Here is a 17,294-nt window from a genome sequence, read left to right on the forward strand (position 1 = left end):
ACACACCAGTGATCCCAGTTCTATCACTGAATTTTGGAAGCCTTGCTCATGGCCTCAGTCAAAAGCTGTATTTTCTTGTGGGTCAGTGCCTGTCAGTATAGAAAATCTAAAACTCTCAGTATCCAGGGTTCCAAGAGTTATGATCAAGAAAACAACTGAAATTCTTTTCTTTCCTGGTGTCACTCTTTCTTCTTCTCTCTGGGTTTAAGCCTCCACCACAACCTGCAGGTCTGCTTTCCATTATCTGCTCCTCTAGAGCTGGGATGTGACAAGTGAGCAGTGGGAAGATGGAGGATAATGGATAATGGACCATTGCAACTGCATACTCTGTTTTGTAGCCTCTGGATTTCCAATGTTCAGAAATTATCATGTTTTAAATTATCTGACCAATTCCCAGGTTTCTCACTTTTGGCCTAGCAAAAAACCTTCCTTTGGCCCTGTTTAGGAACCGACTCTCTGAAAGACCTCATTGCAGATCTTTTCTGTTGGTTTTGATAAGAGATGACAAGAAAATCAGCACAGGGGGGAGGGATGAGGGAAAAAGCAATTCCTTTCTTCTGTCTTCCTTGTGGAAAATCTAGTCTAGAGGTTGTGCTGCAGCTGGAGACTTGGCTTGAGGGAAGTGATTGAGCTGAGGCAGCAGAGGCATCACCTTGCTGGTTTGTAGCCCTGGGGATGGGAGGGTACACAGGTGTCCCCCTTGCACCCCACAATCCCCTGGAATGGAGGATTCTCTCTGCCTCTGCCAGGTGCTCCTTATTCATCTCTGGCCTGCGTGCTCCTGGTCCGAGCTCCCAACCATGGTCATTCCTGGTGCTGGGCTTTGGGAGTGAGGAGCTCAGTGCCAATGTGGGAGGTGCCAGCAGGGTCAGAGATGGGTGGAGGAGACTGTGATAGAGTGATGGGATGTGCAGATGGACACAGGAACAAGACAACACCTCTGGGGGAAACCTCTTGGAGATTTGGGGGATTTTTGTTTGTAAAATGAACACAGACACAGAGCAAAGCTTTGCTCAAAGGGTTTATTGATTATTCAGGGGAAATGGCCCAGGGCTCAAAGGGTTCAGGGGGATCCTCCAGGGATGATCATCTCCTCGTGCTGCCAGAGGGGATCAGGACACCGATGTCCCCACAACTTGCAATCCTAAAAATCAAAACCCAGAAGGTGGCCTCTGGTGCCCACTGGGGTATGAGAGGGGCCCTGTCCCCACCCCTGTCCCTGTAGGCACAGCTCACCTAGGCACCCAGAGAGGCAGCCAGGCGCTTCTGCCGCAGAACAGCCTCCAGCTTTTCAACAACTGGGGGCTGGGGACAAACACAGCATTAGAGACACACTGGGGGCACTGGGATGCACTGGGAGGTGGGGGAAAGCACAGGGTCCTCAGGGATGGGTTCTGCAGGGTGCAATGGGGGGCAGGAGCTGCTGTGCCCCTGCCCAAGAGCACTGGGGGCCTGGCCAAGAGGCAGAGCTGGAGCAGGGGCTGCGTCCTGGGTAACCCAGGAGGGTGTTGGGGGGACAGGGGTGAGAATGCAACAGGGGCCTGGGAAAGGGGCTCTCTGGGGAGGATCTGTGGGGTTGGAGGAGTTGTCTGGGGTGTCAGAAGGGGTGCACTGGGCTGTGCTGGGATAAAATGGGATGGTCTGAGGTGTGCTGGCCATGCAAAGGGAGGGTCTGACACGGGCAGAACTCGTGGTACCCACCAGAGGCGTCTCCAGCTTCACGACATTGTCTAAATCAATCTGCAGAGAGACCAGGAGACCTCGCTGGGTACTGGGATGGCTCCGGTGCCAGCAAGGGATGGGGGGACACAACTACCCCCAAATTCCCAGAGGGGATGCCCTCCAATCCCAGCACCCCACTCACCTTCCGCAGATCATCTTGAGTTCCTTCCAGGAGTGCCTGGGAAAGGAGAAGAAAAGTTTGGTCTGGATTGGACGCTGTGGGGCTGTGGGGGCACAGGGGTGCAGGGAGCAGGGCGGGGACGATGGGCTGGGAATTCAGGGCCTCCAAGGAAATCTCTTTGAGGTGGGGAGAGACCCAAAGATACTGAACTGGGGTCAATGGAGTGCCCAAGGGACGGGGCAGGGGCTGGAAAGGGGCTCCATGTAAGGTACTGGGGAGGAGAAAGGAATTGCAGGGTAGGGACATGGGAGTCCAAGGTAGGGGCCAGTTGGGGACAGAAGAACGAGGATGGGTGGGGACAAAAGCAACAGGACCAAGAGAGGATTTGGGAAGGGGGGATGAGTCAGGGAATTGTTGAAGGGGACCCTGCTGCAGTAGCCAGGAAGAAAGGCAAAGGATTGAGGAGGGACATGGAAGGAAAGGCCTCGGGAATGGTCAGTGGAAGGCATCAGGGGACCCTGGAGAGGACACAGAAGAGGGAGCAGGAAGGGAATTTCTGAAGGGACCCAGAGCGTGGGGTGGGAGGTGACAAAGGGCAGGGTGTGGGGACAGCGTTTGGCTGGTGCCTCACCTTGGCCTGTGCCGGGGGGCACAGCAGGATGGAGAAGAGCAGGGCCACGCTGAGCACAGCCACCTTCATCTTCCTCTCGCTCTGGGCAGCACTGGCTGAGGCTGCAGCAGAGCAGGAACACCTTTATCCCTGCTGGGACTCCTCCCTGCACCCTCCCTGGCAGCTCCCAGGTCAAAGCCTGGCTTGGCACAGCCCCCAGTCCTGCCCACAAGCCCGGCCCTGGCACAGAGTCCATCCCATCTGTGGCACGGATCCAGCCCCCCTGCCCGCATCCCTGCAGCTTCCTGCATGGGGCAGCCCCTGGAGGGGACCAGGCACCTGGAGGCCAAGGGAGGCAGACAGGGATCCAAAGGCAGGACCCTGATGGGTCCTGAGGACCCTGTGGGGACAACCCCCACTCCAACACAATCCATCTTCCAACAGCCCCCTTGGGCAACACCCCCTATGTCCTGGTACCACTGTTCTCCAAGGGTTTTTCCTTCAAGACATCCCAGAGCTGACCCCAGCCACTCACCCAGACTGCCTGAGCAGAACTGTCACTGTTCCCCCTCCTGCCCCATGGGGAAAAAGGAGATGGACTGACCCCTCTTCTTGGGACAAAGAGACTCCAGAATCTTGGAAAACTGGCACATGACAGGTCAGGAGTGTCCTGAACCTGGGAAATAGCCAGGTGATTTGGGTCTCCAGGCACTGGAGACACTGGGCAGAACTGGGAAATGATGACCACCTGAAGACAAGGCTGAAGCTTGGGAAATTGCTCAGGTGGGGCACTTCCCACACCCACACCACCCCATTATTTCCCCTTCCCTGCATGGCCCAAACTGGTCCCATCTTCAGCCCCAGGGTGGAGTCCAGGTGGGAATATCCCCTGCCCTGGGGCTGACCCTCATCCCCTCACACCTGCAGCCAATAAACCCTCCCAGAGCACCTGGGTCCCGCTCTGCACAGCTGCCCCACACAGGGAGTGCCAGGGACCCCATTCCCAACAAGGCTCCCACTCCAGCACTGTCTCTGCCTGGGACTTGCCCACAGATCCCCAAGGCCCTTGTCACCACACAGGGTCTCTTCAATACCCTGGCCTGTGCCCAGGCCTGCACTGGCCCTGAGCAGGATGTGCCCATCCCAAGGGACATGGGGAAGTGGGAACTTCTCCTAGAGCAGCCACTGGGATCAAATTGGGCAAACAGAGGCGCCCAGGCAGGGGAAGGATGTTGGTCCCCAGCCAGCATCTCTGATAAGCCCTGTTTGCCCAGAGCCTGAGGCACCAGGAAGACATTCTGACATCTTGGGCATCCAAGAAGTGAAAATCCCCTGAGAAGTGGCTCCTGAGAGCTGTCCATGGCTGTGATTCCCCCATTGCCCTCTGCCCATTCCCTCCCACCGCTTTCCCTGGGGGACAGCCCAGACCTGACCCCATCCCACAACCCATTGGATCCGAGCAGAATTGCCGCTATTCCCGCTGTGGCACCTTGAGGAAACAGCGGTGGGCACTGACTACTCTCCCTGGGGCATCAGGAATCAGGGCAAATAGGAATGTGGAAGGACTTTGAGTCAAGGGCAGGCAGGTGATTCGGGTCTGCAGTCACTGGAGACACTGGGAACACTGGGAAATGCTGATCACCTGAAGACAAGGCTGAGGCTTGGGGAATTGCTCAGGTGTGGCTGTTCCCACAGCCAGAGCACTCCATTTCCCTTTCCCTGCATGCCCCACACCAGTCCCATTTCCAGCCCCAGAGCAGAGTCCAGACAGGAATGTTCCCTGCCCTGAGGCTGAACCAGTCCCACCCAGAGCACCTGGGTCCTTCTCTGCACAGCTCCCACACACGGGGGGTGCCAGGGAACCTGTGCACACTGTTGAAGGCCTAGGCAAAATCTGCCAGGCCTTTTTCTCAAGTTCTAAGTATTTTTCTCAGGCCATGAAACTTTCTCAGCCTCAGGTAGGATTTTTCCCAAGCTAGAGGCTCCTTCTTTATTGTAAACGCAAGAAAAAGAACCATAACAGCGATAAACACCTGCAAAGCCCCTGAGAAAGCCAGGGAGAAGAGGTGTCTCTTTCTCTGACCAATAATTTGTCTGTACTTTGTTTTGCACGAGCTGCCTTCTTTAAGGCAATGGCTTCCTTCAATAAATTGCTCTTTCTTGCTCTTTTCTGCACCAAGCAAGAGAGCATCTTGTTGCTGTGTTCTCTCGCTGCTCCGTAATCTTTCTCCACGGCAACATATGGAGGTTGCACCGAGAGATTGTTACTCGAGTGGACCAGGATCGCCCTAAGCGATCTTTAACCGACGAACAGCATCGGGAAAACTCGGAGCTGACAACATGCAAAACTGGGACGGACCCTAGAGGCCTATCGTAACCGGGGTACAGCCCGTGCTGGGGGTTCCAGCCAGAGCTGCACCGAGCAGACTGAGAATCCCAGAAAAGCAGGACTGCGAACCTAGGGCCAAGACCGGAGCCGGGAATACGGCCGGAGTCGAGAGCCACCTGGGACATCGCGGAGACACCCCTGACTGCGGCAGGACGGGAAACCCGCAGAAATCGTCGGCTTTTCTCTCCCACCGAGAGAGCGTGATCGGGAGCGCTCTCTGAAGTTCGGCGCGGCGGCGCGCGGAGCCCCGCAGCGCGGAGCGGCCCGGAACCGTGCAGTGCGGAGCGGCCCGGAGTCCCGCGGCCCGCGGAGCCCGCGCAGTGCGGCAGGAGCCGTGCGGAGCGCCGCCAAGCCGCGCGGCCTTATCGGCGTGCCGGGAGCCCGCACAGCGAGATTTGACTGGTTTTCTCCCTCATCCGAGAACGGTACTGTTTTCGTTCCCCCCTCCTACCCCCCACGCCAGGATCAAAGCATGGCTTTTCCTTGGGAGGCTTGGAGAGAGCTAGGAGACCGATTGTTTAAAGCCCTGCGGGGAGGGGATATCTCACTTTCCCCGCTGGTGCACACGTGGGTGCTCATTAATCAAAGATTAATGCAGGGTGAGACAGGCTCTGGATGGAGCAAGGCAGGTTCAGAAAGCGAGGCAGATTCAAAACAGAGCGAGGAAGAGTCTGTCTGCTATTCGCCGGCTGGGAGCAGCGCCCCCATGCAGTCCGCGCTGCCTGGGGGGGGCGGCCCCCCGCCCTGGCGGTGCTGCTCGCTCCCGAGAAGGAGATGCTGTCAGCCTGCCCCTCCACCATGCTGGTGCCATCGCTCAATCCGCCTGCCGGGTCAGTGCCACCTCCCGCAAAGGTGGGGGTGGTGCTGGCCCGTCCGTCCGAGATGCCGTCTGACCATGACCCGACTACTGAAAGGGAGCCGTCAGCACCAGCCACCCCAGAGGAGGAGGTGGTGCTGGCTCCTCCCTCCTCTCCAATGTCGGAGCTTGACCTGCCCGCCCGAGCAGGGTTTCAGCTGCCCTTCTCTGCTCTCACAGAGGCAGGGCTGCCTTCTCTTCTTCCCTCAGCTTCCTTGCTCGTTCACCCGGAAGCGGTGCTGACCCCAGCGCTGGACCCCACGAACCGACCCCTCCCATCAGCATTTCAAGCTGCTTCGCTGCTCCCACCCTGCGCTGACAGCAACGATGGCTTTGTCCTCACTTCAGAGAGGGGAGCAGCTGGGGCTGGTTTCATTCCTGCAGTGGGAATGGGAGGAGGGAGTGCTGGGGCAGATGTTTTTGAGCTCTATTCCATTGTTCTAAGGGAAGAGCTGAAACCTTGTAATGATGATACCCAAATGAGAGAGGCTCAGGCTTTTCCTGTGCCTGTGCCTGATTCTGTTCCTATTGTAGGACAGCGAAATTGGAAAAAGAGAAAGAAAAGATCTAACTGATCTTGTCATTGTGAATCACCTTTGCCTCATTTCAGGCTTCAGATGAGACATGCCTGGGTCCTTCCTGCTGACCACAGGTGTCCACCCTGACCTGCACCAGGGGCAGAGTGTGATCACGGCTCAGCTTTCACATGCTGACCAGCTCACCAAAAACCGATCAGATGAAAACACTGACCAGATGATCCCTCTACAAGAAGGGATTGGACATTCATCTGTTCATGTTGGAACTGTTGATATAGTTTTCATTGTTGTATCAGAATAATCACTAGTGGATTTTTCACTGTATGATAAGTTTGATGAATGGTGATGTGTTTTGTTATTGTAATTAGAATTCAGTTTTAGAATTAAGTTTGTTAAAAGCACCAGGTATGAAGAGTTCCCTAGGCACTTCAGGTATCCACAAATCTCCTGAGGAGTGGTGTTTGTTCTCATTTGCAAAGGGCTCTGTGGAGGATTATAAACACTTCTCTTTCTTTTCTTTTTTAAAAACTAAAAGGGGGAATTGTGGACACTGCTGAGGGCCTAGGCAAAATCTGCCAGGCCTTTTTCTCAAGTTCTAAGTATTTTTCTCAGGCCATGAAACTTTCTCAGCCTCAGGTAGGATTTTTCCCAAGCCAGAGGCTCCTTCTTTATTGTAAACGCAAGAAAAAGAATCATAACAGAGATAAACACCTGCAAGGTCCCTGAGAAAGCCAGGGAGAAGAGGTGTCTCTTTCTCTGACCAATAATTTGTCTGTATTTTGTTTTGCACAAACTGCCTTCTTTAAGGCAATGGCTTCCTTCAATAAATTGCTATTTCTTGCTTTTTCCTGCACCAAGAAAGAGAGCATCTTGTTGCTGTGTTCTCTTGCTGCTCCGTAATCTTTCTCCACAGCAACAGGACCCCATCCCCAATAAGGCTCCCTCTCCAGCACTGTCCCTGGCTGCAGTAGGCTGCGGCTCCCCAAGGCCCTTGTCCCCACACAAGGTCTCTGCAATGCCCTGAACAAAGGCCTGCACTGGCCCTGAGCAGGATGTGTTCATCCCCAGGGATACGGGGAGCAGGTGTTTGTCCCCAGGCAGCCACTGGGATCAAATTGGGCAAACAGAGGTGCCCAGGCAGGGGAAGGATGTTGGTCCCCAGCCAGCATCTCTGATAAGCCCTGTTTGCCCAGAGCCTGAGGCACCAGGAAGACATTCTGACATCTTGGGCATCCAAGAAGTGAAAATCCCCTGAGAAGTGGCTCCTGAGAGCTGTCCATGGCTGTGATTCCTGTTTAACATTCCAGGACATTAGTGAAGGTTTCTGCTTTCTCTCTGCTGTGGATCCATCAGATATGTATTGTGGGCCAGCTGGGAAAACATTTCAGGCCACTGCCTTGACTGTTTGCTCTGGAACTTGCCCAAGGAGCCACAATGCCCATGGGGGAAGATTTTCCTCTCGAGTTTTGTTGCTTTATGCCCCATGGATGAGAGAGCAGAGTGTCCCCATGGGGGATTTTTGACCAGATGGACACGTGCTGTGACGTCATTGGTGTGCTGACCAATATTCCTAATCACCAAATTCCTAATCACCTTGGAGAGGAATCAGGAAGTGTCTGCAGGGTCCTAATTTGGGAACTTTGGCAAAGGAGAGCTCCATGCTGCGTTGGAGATCTGTGCCAGTCAGGGGGATGGCATTGGACAGCCACTGACCATGTGCCAACAGCCTGGGGACAATAAACTGGACAGACACGGATGTTCCCAGTGTGGGAGGAGTGATCCCCCATTTCCAGAGAACCCCGTGAGAATGTTCCTTCCTCTATGGGGGCTGTGTCAGCCCTCCAGAAACTGTCCCTACAGTTGTATGACTCTACACTCATGCCAGTTTTTCAGGATAAATGAGTTTCCCCTCTCCTATCAATGGTGTCTTCTGCATAAACAATTTGCAGGAGGATTCTCAGCACAGGAAAGACTCAGAACTCATGGAGCTGTTCCAGAGGTGGACACCAAGACACTCTGAGAGCTAGAGCAGCTCTATAACAGAGGCAGAAAGAGCTGGGGCTGTTCAGCCTGGAAAAGAAAAGGCTGTTGGGAGATCCCATTGTGACCCTTAAGGACTCCAGGGAACCTCCTAGGAACCAACAAACCTTCACTAATGTCCTGGAATGTCAAACAGGAATCACAGCCATGGACAGCCCTCAGGAACCACTTCTCAGGGATCAGCACCGCTTCCGGGTGAACGAGCAAGGAAGCTGAGGGAAGAAGAGAAGGCAGCCCTGCCTCTGTGAGAGCAGAGAAGGGCAGCTGAAACCCTGCTCGGGCGGGCAGGTCAAGCTCCGACATTGGAGAGGAGGGAGGAGCCGGCACCACCTCCTCCTCTGGGGTGGCTGGTGCTGACGGCTCCCTTTCAGTAGTCGGGTCATGGTCAGACGGCATCTCGGACGGACGGGCCAGCACCACCCCCACCTTTGCGGGAGGTGGCACTGACCCGGCAGGCGGATTGAGCGATGGCACCAGCATGGTGGAGGGGCAGGCTGACAGCATCTCCTTCTCGGGAGCGAGCAGCACCGCCAGGGCGGGGGGGCCGCCCCCCCCAGGCAGCGCGGACTGCATGGGGGCGCTGCTCCCAGCCGGCGAATAGCAGACAGACTCTTCCTCGCTCTGTTTTGAATCTGCCTCGCTTTCTGAACCTGCCTTGCTCCATCCAGAGCCTGTCTCACCCTGCATTAATCTTTGATTAATGAGCACCCACGTGTGCACCAGCGGGGAAAGTGAGATATCCCCTCCCCGCAGGGCTTTAAACAATCGGTCTCCTAGCTCTCTCCAAGCCTCCCAAGGAAAAGCCATGCTTTGATCCTGGCGTGGGGGGTAGGAGGGGGGAACGAAAACAGTACCGTTCTCGGATGAGGGAGAAAACCAGTCAAATGTCGCTGTGCGGGCTCCCGGCACGCCGATAAGGCCGCGCGGCTTGGCGGCGCTCCGCACGGCTCCTGCCGCACTGCGCGGGCTCCGCGGGCCGCGGGACTCCGGGCCGCTCCGCACTGCACGGTTCCGGGCCGCTCCGCGCTGCGGGGCTCCGCGCGCCGCCGCGCCGAACTTCAGAGAGCGCTCCCGATCACGCTCTCTCGGTGGGAGAGAAAAGCCGACGATTTCTGCGGGTTTCCCGTCCTGCCGCAGTCAGGGGTGTCTCCGCGATGTCCCAGGTGGCTCTCGACTCCGGCCGTATTCCCGGCTCCGGTCTTGGCCCTAGGTTCGCAGTCCTGCTTTTCTGGGATTCTCAGTCTGCTCGGTGCAGCTCTGGCTGGAACCCCCAGCACGGGCTGTACCCCGGTTACGATAGGCCTCTAGGGTCCGTCCCAGTTTTTGCATGTTGTCAGCTCCGAGTTTTCCCGATGCTGTTCGTCGGTTAAAGATCGCTTAGGGCGATCCTGGTCCACTCGAGTAACAATCTCTCGGTGCAACCTCCATATGTTGCCGTGGAGAAAGATTACGGAGCAGCGAGAGAACACAGCAACAAAATGCTCTCTAGCTTGGTGCAGAAAAGAGCAAGAAAGAGCAATTTATTGAAGGAAGCCATTGCCTTAAAGAAGGCAGCTCGTGCAAAACAAAGTACAGACAAATTATTGGTCAGAGAAAGAGACACCTCTTCTCCCTGGCTTTCTCAGGGGCTTTGCAGGTGTTTATCTCTGTTATGGTTCTTTTTCTTGCGTTTACAATAAAGAAGGAGTCTCTAGCTTGGGAAAAATCCTACCTGAGGCTGAGAAAGTTTCATGGCCTGAGAAAAATACTTAGAACTTGAGAAAAAGGCCTGGCAGATTTTGCCTAGGCCTTCAACAGTGTGCACAGGTTCCCTGGCACCCCCCGTGTGTGGGAGCTGTGCAGAGAAGGACCCAGGTGCTCTGGGTGGGACTGGTTCAGCCTCAGGGCAGGGAACATTCCTGTCTGGACTCTGCTCTGGGCCTGGAAATGGGACTGGTGTGGGGCATGCAGGGAAAGGGAAATGGAGTGCTCTGGCTGTGGGAACAGCCACACCTGAGCAATTCCCCAAGCCTCAGCCTTGTCTTCAGGTGATCAGCATTTCCCAGTGTTCCCAGTGTCTCCAGTGACTGCAGACCCGAATCACCTGCCTGCCCTTGACTCAAAGTCCTTCCACATTCCTATTTGCCCTGATTCCTGATGCCCCAGGGAGAGTAGTCAGTGCCCACCGCTGTTTCCTCAAGGTGCCACAGCGGGAATAGTGGCAATTCTGCTCGGATCCAATGGGTTGTGGGATGGGGTCAGGTCTGGGCTGTCCCCCAGGGAAAGCGGTGGGAGGGAATGGGCAGAGGGCAATGGGGGAATCACAGCCATGGACAGCTCTCAGGAGCCACTTCTCAGGGGATTTTCACTTCTTGGATGCCCAAGATGTCAGAATGTCTTCCTGGTGCCTCAGGCTCTGGGCAAACAGGGCTTATCAGAGATGCTGGCTGGGGACCAACATCCTTCCCCTGCCTGGGCGCCTCTGTTTGCCCAATTTGATCCCAGTGGCTGCTCTAGGAGAAGTGCCCACTTCCCCATGTCCCTTGGGATGGGCACATCCTGCTCAGGGCCAGTGCAGGCCTGGGCACAGGCCAGGGTATTGAAGAGACCCTGTGTGGTGACAAGGGCCTTGGGGATCTGTGGGCAAGTCCCAGGAAGAGACAGTGCTGGAGAGGGAGTCTTGTTGGGGATGGGGTCCCTGGCACTCCCTGTGTGGGGCAGCTGTGCAGAGCGGGACCCAGGTGCTCTGGGAGGGTTTATTGGCTGCAGGTGTGAGGGGATGAGGGTCAGCCCCAGGGCAGGGGATATTCCCACCTGGACTCCACCCTGGGGCTGAAGATGGGACCAGTTTGGGCCACGCAGGGAAGGGGAAATAATGGGGTGGTGTGGGTGTGGGAAGTGCCCCACCTGAGCAATTTCCCAAGCTTCAGCCTTGTCTTCAGGTGGTCATCATTTCCCAGTTCTGCCCAGTGTCTCCAGTGCCTGGAGACCCAAATCACCTGGCTATTTCCCAGGTTCAGGACACTCCTGACCTGTCATGTGCCAGTTTTCCAAGATTCTGGAGTCTCTTTGTCCCAAGAAGAGGGGTCAGTCCATCTCCTTTTTCCCCATGGGGCAGGAGGGGCAACAGTGACAGTTCTGCTCAGGCAGTCTGGGTGAGTGGCTGGGGTCAGCTCTGGGATGCCTTGAAGGAAAAACCCTTGGAGAACAGTGGTACCAGGACATAGGGGGTGTTGCCCAAGGGAGCTGTTGGAGGATGGATTGTGTTGGAGTGGGGGTTGTCCCCACAGGGTCCTCAGCTGCCTTTGGATCCCTGCCTGCCTCCCTTGGCCTCCAGGTGCCTGGTCCCCTCCAGGGGCTGCCCCATGCAGGAAGTTGCAGGGATGCGGGCAGGGGGGCTGGATCCGTGCCACAGATGGGATGGACTCTGTGCCAGGGCCGGGCTTGTGGCCAGGACTGGGGGGCTGTGCCAAGCCAGGCTTTGACCTGGGAGCTGCCAGGGAGGGTGCAGGGAGGAGTCCCAGCAGGGATAAAGGTGTTCCTGCTCTGCTGCAGCCTCAGCCAGTGCTGCCCAGAGCGAGAGGAAGATGAAGGTGGCTGTGCTCAGCGTGGCCCTGCTCTTCTCCATCCTGCTGTGCCCCCCGGCACAGGCCAAGGTGAGGCACCAGCCAAACGCTGTCCCCACACCCTGCCCTTTGTCGCCTCCCACCCCACGCTCTGGGTCCCTTCAGAAATTCCCTTCCTGCTCCCTCTTCTGTGTCCTCTCCAGGGTCCCCTGACGCCTTCCACTGACCATTCCCAAGGCCTTTCCTTCCATGTCCCCCCTCAATCCTTTGCCTTTCTTCCTGGCTACTGCAGCAGGGTCCCCTTCAACAATTCCCTGACTCATCCCCCCTTCCCAAATCCTCTCTTGGTCCTGTTGCTTTTGTCCCCACCCATCCTCGTTCTTCTGTCCCCAACTGGCCCCTACCTTGGACTCCCATGTCCCTACCCTGCAATTCCTTTCTCCTCCCCAGTACCTTACATGGAGCCCCTTTCCAGCCCCTGCCCCATCCCTTGGGCACTCCATTGACCCCAGTTCAGTATCTTTGGGTCTCTCCCCACCTCAAAGAGATTTCCTTGGAGGCCCTGAATTCCCAGCCCATCCCGCCCTGCTCCCTGCACCCCTGTGCCCCCACAGCCCCACAGCGTCCAATCCAGACCAAACTTTTCTTCTCCTTTCCCAGGCGCTCCTGGAAGGAACTCAAGATGATCTGCGGAAGGTGAGTGGGGTGCTGGGATTGGAGGGCATCCCCTCTGGGAATTTGGGGGTAGTTGTGTCCCCCCATCCCTTGCTGGCACCGGGGCCATCCCAGTACCCAGCGAGGTCTCCTGGTCTCTCTGCAGATTGATTTAGACAATGTCGTGAAGCTGGAGACGCCACTGGTGGGTACCACGAGTTCTGCCCATGTCAGACCCTACCTTGTACGGCCAGCACACCTCAGACCATCTCAGTTTGTCCCAGTACAGCCCTGTGCACCCCTTCTGACACCCCAGACAACTCCTCCAACCCCACAGATCCTCCCCAGAGAGCCCCTTTCCCAGGCCCCTGTTGCATTCACACCCCTGTCCCCCCAACACCCTCCTGGGTTACCCAGGACGCAGCCCCTGCCCCAGCTCTGCCTCTTGGCCAGGCCCCCAGTGCTCCTGGGCAGGGGCACAGCAGCTCCTGCCCCCCATTGCACCCTGCATACCCCATCCTCGAGGACCCCGTGCTTTCCCCCACCTCCCAGTGCATCTCAGTGCCCCCAGTGTGTCTCTAATGCTGTGTTTGTCCCCAGCCCCCAGTTGTTGAAAAGCTGGAGGCTGTTCTGCGGCAGAAGCGCCTGGCTGCCTCTCTGGGTGCCTAGGTGAGCTGTGCCTACAGGGACAGGGGTGGGGACAGGGCCCCTCTCATACCCCAGTGGGCACCAGAGGCCACCTTCTGGGTTTTGATTTTTAGGATTGCAAGTTGTGGGGACATCGGTGTCCTGATCCCCTCTGGCAGCACGAGGAGATGATCATCCCTGGAGGATCCCCCTGAACCCTTTGAGCCCTGGGCCATTTCCCCTGAATAATCAATAAACCCTTTGAGCAAAGCTTTGCTCTGTGTCTGTGTTCTGTTTGTTTTACAAACAAAAATCCCCCAAATCTCCAAGAGGTTTCCCCCAGAGGTGTTGTCTTGTTCCTGTGTCCATCTCCACATCCCATCACTCTATCACGGTCTCCTCCACCCATCTCTGACCCTGCTGGCACCTCCCACATTGGCACTGAGCTCCTCACTCCCAAAGCCCAGCACCAGGAATGACCATGGTGGGGAGCTCGGACCAGGAGCACGCAGGCCAGAGATGAATAAGGAGCACCTGGCAGAGGCAGAGAGAATCCTCCATTCCAGGGGATTGTGGGGTGCAAGGGTGACACCTGTGTACCCTCCCATCCCCAGGGCTACAAACCAGCAAGGTGATGCCTCTGCTGCCTCAGCTCAATCACTTCCCTCAAGCCAAGTCTCCAGCTGCAGCACAACCTCTAGACTAGGCTTTCCACAAGGAAGACAGAAGAAAGGAATTGTTTTTTCCCTCATCCCTCCCCCCTGTGCTGATTTTCTTGTCATCTCTTATCAAAACCAACAGAAAAGATCTGCAATGAGGTATTTCCGAGGGTCAATTCCTAAAGAGGGCCAAAGGGAGGTTTTTTGCTAGGCCAAAAGTGAGAAACCTGGGAATTGGTCAGATAATTTAAAACATGATAATTTCTGAACATTGGAAATCCAGAGGCTACAAAACAGAGTATGCAGTTGCAATGGTCCATTATCCATTATCCTCCATCTTCCCACTGCTCACTTGTCACATCCCAGCTCTAGAGGAGCAGATAATGGAAAGCAGACCTGCAGGTTGTGGTGGAGGCTTAAACCCAGAGAGAAGAAGAAAGAGTGACACCAGGAAAGAAAAGAATTTCAGTTGTTTTCTTGATCATAACTCTTGGAACCCTGGATACTGAGAGTTTTAGATTTTCTATACTGACAGGCACTGACCCACAAGAAAATACAGCTTTTGACTGAGGCCATGAGCAAGGCTTCCAAAATTCAGTGATAGAACTGGGATCACTGGTGTGTAGTTTGAATAGAAGTGTGTAATATCACGCAGTGGAAAATCTGGAATTTAGGATTTTAAAATGTAGTAATATGTAGAAGGCAAGATGGAGGTTTTAGGGTGGAGGTTTCTTTCTTCTTCACCTTCTTCTTCATGGGTCTAAGTGGGATCTTGTTTAATTGGATAGGAAATTCCACATTGCAGGTCACAGGGAATTGGTTATTAGGTTAAAAGTAAAAATAATTTAGGTGTTTGTTCTTAATTGGACAGTTAGGCCTTAAAAGGTCTTGTAAGGATAGAAAGACATCACAATATTTAGTTTGTTGGCTGGAAGTGCTGTAGAATTCACTGTAATATAGATAAGAACTAATAAACATCTGAGTCCAAACATGAAATATCGTCTCTTGAGCTTTTAATCCTGACTCTTGCAGAGGAGAAAAAAGAAGACAAAACATGATAATAACAACTACAGATAGCTCTGTACTCTGTGTGCAATGTCTAGATGATGAGGCGTGTTGCTTGTTTTTAATGCCAAATCGCAGTACTTTGGAAATTGTTTCTGGATTAGAACAAACCACAGGTCAATAACTGATCCAGGTTGGTTCCTAAATCAGAAATCATTAAACCTCTACCAGGATGTGTTTCCCTGCAGTAGAGAAGGCAGTTTGATTCATTTTGCTCAGAGTTTCTCCTGAGTTCATGACTTCAGATGAACTGGAAGTGTTCCTGGCATCACAAAAATGTGGCTGCAGTGACAAGGATCAGCCCCCCAAGTCACCATTAAAGGCACTCAATCCACACCTCCCATGGTCCAGCAGCAATTCCTGCCACTGCCCCCTGCTCTGGGTCAGCCTGAGGGGCATTGCTCTGGTGTGCAGGGCCGGCTCCTGCATGACACAGAGCTCGGAGCCGCTCTGTGTCCTGCAGCTTCGGCATCTCTGGCACCGCTCCATTCCCACCCCGCCGCTGTTCTGTTCGGCATCTCTGGCACTGCTCCCAGGACAGCTGCCAGACCTGTTCCACCTGTTCCACCTATGTTCCACTGCAGCTCCACTGAATCACAGAATCACAGAATTTAGTTTGGAGAAGACATTAGAGATCATCCAGTCCAACGGATGACCTAACACCACCTTGTCACCAGACCATGGCACTGAGTGCCACTTCCAGTCTTCCTTAAGCAGCTCTAGGGACTGTGACTGTTGGATTCCAGAAACCTGTGACTTTTGAACTTTCTGTGCTTTCTGACACTGACCCTCAGCAGAACACTGCTTTTGACTTGAGGCCTTGGAGAAGGCTTCCAAATTTGAGTAATAGAGTTGAAGTCACACGTGTATTATTCGAATAAAAGTGTGTGATTTCACATGGTGAAGGTTTTGAATTTGGGATTTTTAGAATATAGTAATAAGTTTGGAACAAGATGGAAGGTTTTAGGTGTTGTGTCTTTTTGTCCTCTTCCTTCTTCATGGCTTCAGGTCATAGTTTCTGGTTGAAGATTTAGTCCTGCACTGCGGGTCATAGCAGTTTGGTTATTGAGTTAAAAGTATAAATAATATAGGTGTTAGTCCTTTATTGAACTGTTTAGCTTCAAAAGACCTTGTAAGTAGCTTGATTCAGCTCCATTTTGCTGGCTTTTAGCTGGTAGCTAGATGTATTGCAGAACTCTCTGTACTGTAGATTTAGTAAAAAACCAGGCCCGAACACAAGAAAATTTGTCTCCTTTGTGTTCTTAATCAGTAAAAACAAAAGGAAATTACAACAAACCACTAATTAGGAGGTGCAGTTGCCCTGATTACAAGTGACTCCATCACTTCCCTGGGCAGCCCATTCCAATGCCCAATCATCCTTTCTGCGAATAAATTCTTTCTCATGTTCAGGCTAAACCTTCCTTTGGTGCAGCTTAAGGTTGTGTGCTCTTGTCCTGTCCCTGTTCCCCCCAGAAGAGCCCAACCCCCACCTGGCTGCACCCTCCTCTCAGGGAGTTGTAGAAGGTGATGAGGTCTCCCCTGAGCCTCCTCTTCTCCAGGATAAACATCCCCAGCTCCCTCAGCTGCTCCTCACAGGACTTGTGTTCTGCAGCTTCTCCCCTGTTGTTCCACAGTTGCTGCTCCTGATCCAGTGTGACATTGTCAGTGAGAAAGAAAAGAGGGTGTGAGGAGAGGATAAATGTTCTGAAGGTTTTGTTCTGATTCTTATTATTCTTTTAGCTGTGTTAACACAATTCTTTCTTTATACGCCTTAAAGTTTGAGGCTGCTTGGCTTCCTCCTAATCCTGTCTCACAGCAGGAAATGAGTAAATAATTCTAGTGGAAGATTTGGCCTGCACTAAACCTGTAGTGGCTAACAGCTGGCCTGGAGGCCTTACAGTTATAACTAATCCTGATTACAATTTTATAACTGGAATGTAAGTAATTATATAATTACCTTAATTATATAACTTGACCAGTCTGGGCTATTGGGGATCAGATCTAGGCCATTTGGGACATGGGTAGCCATTGGCCAGTTAGCCAAGTGGCAACTAATTTAGCCAATCAGAGCTAACCATGTGGACTTCCAAGGCTATATAGGGAGAACAACCCTCAATAAAAGTTGGCTTTTGTCACATGAAAATTGAGGGTTTTGTCATAGCTTCTGTCTTGACTGTGATGAGTGGTGACCCCAACGTGATACATCATCTGGCTGTGGGGATAGCAGTGGAGACAGAACCCCAGCGGAGGAAGGGGACCAGGAAGAGCTGCCAGCAGCTGAGAGCTGTGGAGGTTCGGACCTTGTAAACAGAAGAACCTGCTGGGGACCCTTGTAAATAGAACATTCTTACAAAAAGAAGAAGCAGCTGGAGATATGGGAACGTGGTTATCCACAGAAGAAAGAGAAGAGGCTTAGTGCCATGGACTGGACACAACTGCGAGGGACGCAGCAGAGACACCATGGGCAACG

At 53.9% G+C, this 17,294-nt stretch overlaps 1 protein-coding gene, 1 long non-coding RNA gene and 1 pseudogene across 2 annotated transcripts in view; 1 reads left to right on the forward strand and 2 right to left on the reverse strand.

Annotated features, from left to right (window-relative positions):
- Window positions 1–17,294, reverse strand: part of LOC130265847 (zinc finger protein 208-like) — a 282,407-nt gene that overhangs the window by 152,247 nt on the left and 112,866 nt on the right. The gene's annotated exons all lie outside the window — the stretch shown is intronic.
- LOC130265850 (zinc finger protein 420-like) overlaps window positions 1–17,294 on the forward strand; it is an 87,651-nt pseudogene that overhangs the window by 10,371 nt on the left and 59,986 nt on the right.
- Window positions 1,004–2,727, reverse strand: LOC130265863 (uncharacterized). The gene is made up of 5 exons (XR_008842686.1): window positions 2,475–2,727; window positions 1,865–1,900; window positions 1,702–1,740; window positions 1,237–1,305; window positions 1,004–1,144 (listed from the first exon to the last, which is right to left on the reverse strand). It is a non-coding gene; the product is annotated as an uncharacterized LOC130265863 (long non-coding RNA).

This window comes from Oenanthe melanoleuca, linkage group LGE22, assembly GCF_029582105.1.
Source record: "Oenanthe melanoleuca isolate GR-GAL-2019-014 linkage group LGE22, OMel1.0, whole genome shotgun sequence".
NCBI lineage: Eukaryota > Metazoa > Chordata > Aves > Passeriformes > Muscicapidae > Oenanthe > Oenanthe melanoleuca.